The sequence below is a fragment of the Octodon degus genome, unplaced genomic scaffold (assembly GCF_000260255.1).
Source record: "Octodon degus isolate 3935 unplaced genomic scaffold, OctDeg1.0 scaffold00006, whole genome shotgun sequence".
Taxonomy (NCBI): Eukaryota; Metazoa; Chordata; class Mammalia; order Rodentia; family Octodontidae; genus Octodon; species Octodon degus.
The window spans coordinates 11,366,271-11,376,697 of record NW_004524582.1 but is presented as its reverse complement, the minus strand read 5'-3'; the positions used below and the strand labels follow the sequence as shown (position 1 = coordinate 11,376,697).

Sequence of the window (10,427 nt, the reverse complement as noted above, 5' to 3'; positions counted from 1 at the left end):
GCGCCCGCGGGCGCCGCCTCGGGGCCCTGCGCAGCTTTGTTCCTCGCGGCCGCGGCGCCCCGCGCCAGGTCGGTGCCCCGGCCCGGGCGCTTTGTCTGCCCGCGCTGCCCCCCGCGACTCTACCCCCAGCCCTTTGTTCCGCCGCCGTGGGCGCTTTGTCGACCCGCCGCGCTCCGCGGCCCATCTCCATCCTCTTGCCTTCGCGGTCCTCCTTCCCGTGCCCCTTTGTTGTATCCCTTGTTCTCGGTAGCCCAGTGACCTGCCACAGCCCCGGCACCGGATTCCTGCCTGTTTTCTTCCATTGTCTTTTCGTGTGTCTTCCCCCCTCACCTTTCCCTTTGCGCCCCAGCACCCCCAGAGTCTTTGTGTCCCCCGTTTAGTAGCTTATTCTCGGCATCCCCTTCCCCTCCCATCACCGTGGGATTTATCTCCTGCCCACGGTGTGTGTCTGCTCAACTGTCTCAGACCCGGGACCCCATCTGGTGCCTCTTGAGTGCAGACCGACTCTCCGGTTTGTTCTTGTTTGGGGACTCAGAAAGGTGCCCGGGGACACTTGGTTTTTCTCTTCCGCACCCCTCCTCTCGGAACGGTCCTTTCTCCTGGGATTACAAATCGTCTCCTCCTCCCGTCCCGTGCCCTTTCTCTCGGGATTAAAGCATCTCCAGGTTTCTTTGCCATCTCTTTGGCTCTTTGGCCCCTGGTTGTTTTGCTTGGAAACAGTAGCCCAGTAAAGAGATCTAATCTCTTGATGGCTTCCCTGCCCTCCCCCCCTCCCGGGTTCTGAAGGCCTAGGCGGAGGGCAGCTGTCTGGCTTTGCTTCGGGGTTACCTGCGGATGGGTGGGAGAGGGGAAGGTGTTGCAGGACGGTAGGAGCTAGGTGCAAGGTTTGTTTGTTTTTTCCTATTGATGGTTGAGAAGGGTTTCGAATGTCCACAGCGGATACTCATTTTGGTGGGTGAACGGCTGAGTGAATTTTGATGTTCAAAACTTGTGAAATGCCTAGTGGAGGATTTCAGATTTTTTTTTTTTTTCCCCCTCTGTAGAATCTGCATAGTAACTCTTATGCTTCATAAGGAGAAAAATGAATCCTGCTTGAAAATTTGATATGAGTTTCTTAAGCATTGGAGTTTACAAGCATTAGACTTTGGAATTGAAATTTACAGTTTGTGCTTTTTTGCTTCTGTCGATGGGATGTATGACAATCCTTCTGTCCCATTGTTGGAATTGTGTTTACGAGTGAAGTCTGCTTTTAGACTTCTTGTGGGGTATATTAAGCACAGGTAGTCAAAAGACTAAAAGTACAGTAAGAGCTTTTAATAAGGTTATCCTCAAGGTATTTCCTAATGTTAAAGTATTAAATTGTTTTTAGCGCTTATTGTTATGGTAATATTGAAAGTTGGGAGATGTATATGTGAGAGTGTGGTGTGTATTATGTACTAATGGCCTGAATTATCCTTGTTCTGGGAATAAGAATTAGATTTACAGGATTTTTATGTTGGAGATATTTTTCAGGAATTTGTTTTCTACTAGTTCATCACAACTTTTAAAAAAGATACATAACTCATAAGTCTTGAATGTCATTTCATTTGTAAAGTTCTACATAAAGTGCTATGACCGGATATATAAGATTTGCTGTAAGGAATGTTGACACTCTAGAAAGCTTTTTGTTTAAAAAGGTGGTGATTAGAATTAATAGGTTGAATTTTAATTCATGTGAAAACCATGTTTTCACGATTGGTATTTGAGGTTTAGTGAAAATTTACAGGTCATGTTCCATGAATGATTTTTATGTATTATTAAAATGTTTAACTAGGGATTGAAGTCATTGACTGATGCAACCTAGATGAATGCCTTTTTACCAATTATCATATGCCTCTGATTTTCCTCAGTACATAATCAAGTTTTGAAGGTAAAATCATGAGCATACTGGTTCTGACTTCAAGGAAAGTAAACTTTACTTTTGTATAGTAAAAAAAAAAATTGGTTCTGAGATGTGCACCCAAGAATGATCACACAAACATTATAAAGTTACATGTATAATTTGAGCTATATTGTGTCTAAATCATGTAAATCTTTTATTTCATGACCAAATGAAACAGTGCTTTTAGGTGATTTTCAGGCAGCATAGTTGGAAGTATGTAAGATAGGGTGAGTTGTGGCTGGAAACTTGCATTCTTTATGCTGACTATTAAAGCTTTAAATCTGTTATCTGTTATAGTAGCGCGATGGAAGATCTATCAGACTCAAATATGACATTCTACTTCTGAGGGAAAATGTTTGAGGTTCATTTCCAGTATTTTCAGGCATATTCTACTCTATGCTCTAACCATGGAACTTTTTAGAACGTTCAGTGAAAACAGCCAGGCAGCTATGGCACACATTTCATAGGTTCACCAGTACTACTCTAGGCATTAGATTTTAAACAGTTAAGAACTTGCTTTTTGCCCTGTGTCCGTAGTCTTTTAAATTGATAAGAGAAAACGTTGTTTTGAGGAACTATTCTTGCCAGATGTAGTTCATTAAGTAAATCTTGAAACTGTACATGAGTGAGGCATTATAAAAAATGACTTCATTTGAAAGTTCTTACAAATGTTAATTCTGGTGTTCAATTTTTAGAAATAAAAGTGAAGACTTGGCCTTAGAGCATTATTTTGCATTTGCTTCCTCCTAATACTAAATTTCGTGTTATTTCAACTAGGGGCAATATTTTCTCATGGATGGACTAAAAGTTGTTATTTTTGGCATCTGGCTTTGTGATTATTTTCAAATTACTCTACTTCCCCTGGGCTAGTTTCCTAACTCTGTAGTAAAGTGGGAATAACAGTAACTTGCCACATCTGCACAGAATTGCTGTGCCTTAAGATTTACAGGGATTCTCCTTAGATGGAAGGTGTGGTTAAGGTTTAGGACCTGTTATTGAAGTAAGCAGAGGTGAAGTAGGTCATATTTTGTAGGAAGTCAAGTAGGAGGTTATGAACTGAGTTCTTGGCAACGTATGGTAGTGATAGTGGGATGAAAAACCCCAAATGTGTATAGTAGTTTTGGTAATAAAACATACTTTTTTTCTTATAAACATATAGGGAGGGGGCAAGCAGTACAAATTACACAGTTTTTTTTTTTTATGTGTTGTGTAAAAAAATTGAAGCTCTGTCATACTCAACTATGACGTTGTAAAATTTGGGAATTTTTTTCTGTTGCCTTATTTTCTGCATGTAATAGTATTTTAAAAGATGATAGTGTAAAATGTTTTCACTGGACTCTCAGCCAAAGCTGTTAATTGTAGTGGCAACCTTTTTTTTTTTTTTTTTTTTTGGTGGAGACAGGATCTCAATTTGTAGTTCAGGCTGGCCTAGAATTCACTGGGTAGCCCAGGCTGACCTCAAAATCAAAATGATCCTCCTGCCTCAGCTTCCTGAGTGCTGGGATTACTGTATGGGCTACCATACCAGTAGTAGCAGTAGTGGCAAACTTTTTTCAGTACTGGGAATCAAACTCAGGACCTTGTGATTGGCTGGCAGGCACTTGTGCTGCTGAGCTATGTCTTCAACCCTAGTAATGACAAAGTTTATATATGGTTTGTGTTTAAATGTTTTGTATTTGCATTCTTGACTATTTTCTGTCTACCCAGACTTAGTTTCAAACTCTGGATTTTGGAAAAGTGTTTGGCATTTGGGAGTACTCTGTAGACACTGAGTGAGTGAGATCTGTTGCTCCTCTGTTCTTGGTGGTGGTAGTTGTTACCTAGTTCAACAAGCCTGGGTCCGGTCTTCCTTTCTCACTGGCTGTTCACTTGTAATCATTAAGAGTATAGCTTCCCTGCTGAAAGAGCTCTCTTGAATCTGTCTCCTTTGTTTTCACCTGGATCACTGCAAGATGTAGTGAAAGCTTCCGTGTGGTTCTAGATTTATTTCCTTTTCCAGCTTCCACTTGGCTATGGAAGAGAACCACTGATACGCCACTCTTTATTGTAAAAACCTTTCAGTAGCTCCCCCAGCATCCTTCAGTAAGAGAGGCTGTGAGCTCACAGTTAGGATTTAGTCTGCACTGTGTTCCAATTCTGTCTCTGCCATTTATGATCTGTGGATTATTGTCATGTTAATCTATCATTGTCACTTCTGTCAGTTAAAAGATAATTACTCACAACTGCAAAAGTTGTTTTGAGGACTAAATGAGATAATACATGAAAATATTACTAGAATTCTAGGCACATTGTAAGTGCTTAAAAATGTTTGTGAGCATGCCTTATAGGGCCCTCTGTAACAATTTCATTAATTTATTTGCCTTTTTTCCCTCTCCCTTCATGTATTATGGTTTCAGCCATATTTAAGAACTTGAAGTTTTACAGCATAGGCCCAGAAGTTTAATGTCTCCTAGTACTTCAAAAGTATGCTGATCTTTAGTCCATTATTATTCAAGACTAAGGTCAGGGACTATTTTAACCAGACCTACCAGGCTAGGTCTAGTTTGTGTTTTTTGGACTGGTACAGTTCTGGAAATCTGTTAAATTGTAATTATCTGTCAGTTTCAAATGCTTTTGACTAGTTGTTAGCAGGCAGCTATGGCAGCTGCTGCTGTGGCTGCTTTTGCTTTGGTTTTTTTGAGTCAGAGTCTGGTTATGTATTTCACGTTGATCTTGAACTTTCTCCATAGCCCAAGCTGGCCTTGAACTAGCAGTTCTATCTCAGCTTCCTGAGTACTGGGATTACAGGCATATATCCAGCTACGTCTGGCTCATTTTCTTCTTAATCATTTATATGTTCTTAGTAGACTGCCTAGCACATGATGGAGGATTCAACAAAAATCATTTTTGAAGAAATAACTCATAATACTTTGAAAACTTGATGTGATGTGCTCACAAAGCAGAATGAGATACTTATCCCTTCTCATCCACTGTGTAGACGTTTCTCAATTAAAGGCTTATTTAATGATGGTTCAACTTATGATTGAGCCTCTGATTGGGCATACAGCTTGTCAGCTTACGACCCATCTATTTTTTATTTTTTGTATGGCTCTGTATATCTTATTTTGTATGTCTTTCTTTTGGATAATACATTTCCTTTATACAATACTGTATTTTTTGCTGATTTCACTGTACAGTACTACGTTTTGTTATACATTACAGTACTACATGTAAACGTTATACAAATAAAAGCAAAGTCATCAAATTGGAGTTTCCTTTGACCATTTCTTTGTTTTGAATATTGTAGTGTACATACGATCTCTCCGTTAGTGAACAATTCATTTAATAACCTAATTGCAGAAACAGAACTCAGTCGTTAAAGGAAGAGTGCCAGTGTTTGACTTTAATTCTGTAACAATGTAATCAGGTACTGAGAGGAATTGATACTTTCGATGCAGGTATTCCCATGGTACCTGAGAACACTGTAATAGGGTTCATAGGCAAAAGTTGTTTTAATATTATTAGAGAATGCTGTATTTGTATAAAGCTGGCAAGGTTATATTTGGAAATTTTTTTTACATGGTTGACTGTCATGTTTTTCTCGAAAAGTCCCATTAACTATATTTTTAAGAACTTAAGTGATCCAGGTATATGTGACACCTTAGGACACTATAGATTGCATTTTTAGGCTTATGCCAAAAATAATAATAGATCTATGATCTTTAGGGAGACTCTGGTCTTGTGGACAGATTTTTCTAAGCTTCAGGGTTTACCTCTGTAAAATAGGGAATAACCATTCCCTTGTATTTATCTGCTAGGCATCTTGTGACTGTGATGTAAGGTAAAAATGTGTGAAATCATAAAGATTAAATAAAACAGCGTATGTGTGATTTGTAAATAATAAAGCACTCTATACAGATAGTTAATTATAACAGTCAGTTTCTTCTGGTAACCTTTTACAGACTGGGTTCAGGATGGACTTTTTAAAACTGCAACCTGTGGTTTGTGGGTCATGTTTTAGGAAGGCAGCAGTGTATTTAGTGCAGAGGACCGCAACCCTTGAAGTATGTGCTTTGGCATTTTGAGCAGACATATTTGGTAGATTACTGCTTTACCACGGATGTTGTCATTGAGTAACCCCCAACTTTTTGGGGTCCGCTTTTTGCTGCTGTCGTCTTTGCTTGGACAGCCATAACAATGCGGGAATGTCGAGTGCCCAGCTGCTACAGTCTCTCAGACATTCGCCCGCCCACGGTTCTGGATGCCTCTTAAGCCTGGCACAGCATCCTGGCCTCGCCTATGGTTTTAGCCTTGCTTCTGTTTCAGGGAGTGCAGTGATACCCTAACGGTTTGAGAGGGTTGTGTAATTCTCAAACACACCAACTTTAGGTAGGGGCAGCCGAGGGAGGAGTTACTTGTCAGACGCAGTGTAAGTGGTAGTTAATTGTGTAGTTAATTGTCTGTTGAAATATTTGTGTAAGTTTGTTGTGTTGAGATAATTCATAAAGGTAAACATGGTAGCTTTTCAGCAAGTTTTGTGAGATTCATGGCAATCTTGAGAATATTTACAGTATTTTACATTAAAATGGTATAAGTAGCATTTGCATTTTAAGTTGCAAAAAAGCCTTGCAGTGAAAGTATGGTACTTGATAGATTAGGGGTGGAATACCCAAGAAAATCAAGTTGACTTTTGCCTTTTAATTCCTCTCCACATTTCTTTGCTATAGTCAATATTAACTTAGTTTTAAGACTAATATGCATTGTTAACTGGTAATTGTAAGTGAATAAGAATAGTTTCTCATAAAATGCTTATGTAACCAAGAAAGTGTTTATCATTCTATAAAACTTATTTTTTATAAGTGTGTAAAGATTTTGTTATAGGAGCACAGTATTGCTTTATGAAATGTGGAATCAGTGTTGTGGGGTATTAATTACAAACAACTTACTTTTAGCAAGTTACAACCTAACTTGCTCTAGATAGAGCATACTAGCCTTAGACTGGTTTACAACATTGACACGAAGGTACTTGTTCCCTTTTTTTCTGAAAAACTACAAACCACTAAGGTCTTCCCTTATTTTGCAAGATATTTCTTCATATTTTGGTTTGAGTGTGAGAAAAAAATTTATGCAAAAATATGATTCTGTGCAAAGTTCCTAATCCTTCAAATGGTGTAAGCAGAAGCATTAAGATCTCAAGGAAGGATTCATGAAAATGAGAAGTGTGAACATACCTTAGTGGCTCTCCTTTATTGTTTTAATTACAGTATATTCAGTAATGAAATAGTTGTTGAACATTTTCAACTAAGTATGCTAGGTGTAAGACACTGCTATGTGCTGGTCCTGTAAAAATTGCTGAGAAAAATGCTTTGTGAAACCTATGATTTAGTGGAAATATCACAGGTGGTGTGATTGAAATGCATGATGGATGTTTACTTTAAAAAATTATTAGAGTAAAACACATTGCCATTAAAACCCCTGAAAATATTCCCCCGAACTTTAAATATATCCACCATTCTTGTCACTTTCTGAAGCAGTTCTAGAAAGTTCTGTGAGTATCCTCTTAATAGCGTATAATAAAAAATACACTATATCACTATGCAATGATAGTGATATGAGGATTAAATGAGGTATGGGATAGAAAATGCCTAGCTTAGTTTTGAGAGTAGTAGATAATAAATAGGTTCTCTCTTTGTGAAGTGAGGAACAAATAAATAAATAAAATGGGATGGGAATGTAGAAGGAAAGTAGAAAAAAAATTGAACAGTTAAAACCTGGGTGATGAAATAAGTGGAAATGGAAAAATATGAGGCACACAGAATGAAGAGAATTTAGTTAACAAAGTTGTATTTTAGGTTTTTAATATCAAATCTTATTTTTGCATATCTCTGCTGTACTTAACATTGTTCTGCTGTTATATAAATGTGTGTATTGACTGCTTATCTGTTTAATCTTTTTGTGAACTCCAAAAAGACAAGAGCTATATTTTACTTATCTTGTATAATTATGGAGCAACTACCATCTGCCAGAATGCTACTTACTTGCTGGGTGAATGAATATGACTGGAATGGGTTTGAGAATACACTATATAATGATATAATGCTTGCCACTAGGTGGCACTTAGTTTAAGTGTAAGGCTGATGTTCATTTTGGGTTGGTTTTTCTACCTGAACCCACAATGGAAACCTGACCCTCCCCCATTATATTAACTGTTTTGCCATTTCTGGACTATACTTTTTGAACTGGAATATGAAACATATCAAACAGAAAACTCTTAGACTGTTGAAAAATAGAAAATTGTAATAGTGCTAGAAAGAAGCTAAAGGGGGAATACAGTGAAATTTTCAAGTGACCAAATGCTCCATCTGTGAAAGTGCTTGAAGTGAAGCATGGTTTCATTTCAGGCAGTGGTTTCTTTCTTTCTTTTTTTTTTTTTTTTTTTTTGATAGTAAGTTTGTATAGATTGCAAGCAGGAAGGAGGCAGAATTTGTTTCTTAGAGAATTTGATGAAAGATGATGATGCAATGGGCTCTGTTCCGCTGCTATGCGTACTTTCTGTGTGATGTCTCTTAGTGTTACATGCATGTGACATATGTGTGAATCAAGAATGCAAACCCTTCAGCTCCTAGGTCTGGTTGGTAGAGTGCTGCTGCCATTGTTGCTTCATTAATGTTCACTTCTCAGGCCACCTGTTCTTTCTTCCTTTGCTGTCTTCCTATTCTTGTTGCTACTGGTGGTCTTTATCTTCTGTATCTAAACGTCCCTGGTAGCCTCTCAGGAACATAATTGCCCTCACTGGACACCTGTCACCTACTTTGCTTGAGTTGCTCCTGTTCAAGAACTGGCCAGATGTGGTTATTCTCACCTCACCCTGGTCTCTGCCTCTTTTTCTTTAGCTTCTCCGTTTTGCCACCACATTATTTGCAGTCTTCTGGAGGAGTACATAGAAGAACAGTGAACAGAAAAGCACAGGGACAAGTGGCAAGTTGAAATGCTCCAAGTTGTGATGAGGGGCACAACTTGAAATTTTATACTGAGAGTGGACTGGTTTATGAACTTAATGGTGAATGTACAATGACTTTTCTAGTGTAGGCCCAGGCAGTATTAACTCTTGCCTGTACAGTTCATTGAATCTAATTTATTTGTCATTTGATTCTGTGTCAAGGAAGTAAAATAAATCCATTTTAGCATTCCAAAGATAGTAGTGATAGTATTTGATAATTTGCTCACAGCTTATAATAATGAGTACCATTATTTGATTAAGTGAATACTACTGAATTAATGGAAGTTGCTGTTTTACTTTAGAATGTTTTATTTTTATTTTTTAACTGGGGAAAAAAGTATATTTAGAATTAGCCAGCTGGACTCAGTTTAGATGATCCCAATTTTGTTGGCAACATCCAATGCATCATAATCAGGAGCCAATTGAATATATGCCTTCTTCCCTCCATCAGGCCTGACTAGGGTGTTGACCTTGGCAATGTTGATGTCATAGAGCTTCTTTATAGTTTTTTTGATTTGGTGCTTAGTAGCTTTGACATACACAATGAACATGAGTGTGGTGTTGTCTTCGATCTTTTTCGTGGCTGACTCTGTGGTCAGGGGGATCTTGCTGGCATAGTGGTCAAGCTTATTTCTCCTGGGGGCACTCTTCCAAGGGTATTTGGGCTGCCTCCGGAGCCTCAATGTCTTGGGACAGCCGAAGGTGGGTGACATTCGTATCATTTTGTGGCCATAGATGACTTTCGGCATGGTGTCTTGGGACAGCCAAAGGTGGGTGACATTCATTTCATTTTGTGGCCATGGATGACTTTCGGCATGGCCTTCTTGGCCTTCAAAGCTTTTGCTTTGGCTTCAGCTTTGGGAGGGCTGAACTCAATCGTGTAATAATTGTGTAATAAATGGACATTATCACACTGATTACAGTGGAAAGCCAATAAAGAATTGTCATCAGTACTAATAATCATGAGGGCTGGAGAGATAGCTCAGTAGAATAAGTGCTTGCCTGGCAAGTGCAGGGTCCTGAGTTCAATCCCCGGCACCGCAAAAAAAAAAAAAAAAAAAAAAACACTAATAATCGTGAACACTACAACTATCCAGGTATTATCAACTCAATCACCGCTTAAGCCTGCCCCAGGGGTGGGATTGGCACAGCAAGCTGGGATCAAACCTGGCTGCTGTGTCTGCCTAAGCAGGCACTTTAATCCTCTGAGCTATTTGACTGGCCTGTTTGTTGATTTATTTATTGGTTGATTGATTGAGTTGCTTTGGTTCCTTCTTCACCATCTTGGTAAAAAGGCTCTCTCCTAGAGTGTTTTAAAAAAACAAACCCATGTGCTGTGGTGGCACATGCTTGTAACCCCAGCACTGAAGCAAGCCTGAGGGAGGAGACTCACTGAGAGTTGAAGGCCAGAGTAGGCGACAGAGTGAGTTCAAGACCAGCTTAAACTACATAGCAAGGCCCTGTCTTGCTAAAACCAATGAACCAACCAAGCAAATCACAAATAAACCTGGATAGTTGTAGTGTTCA

General features: G+C 39.0%; 1 protein-coding gene across 4 annotated transcripts in view; it reads left to right on the top strand.

The window, feature by feature from the left end:
- The window catches only part of Rbpj (recombination signal binding protein for immunoglobulin kappa J region), a 105,960-nt gene that overhangs the window by 618 nt on the left and 94,915 nt on the right, over window positions 1-10,427 (top strand). The gene's annotated exons all lie outside the window — the stretch shown is intronic.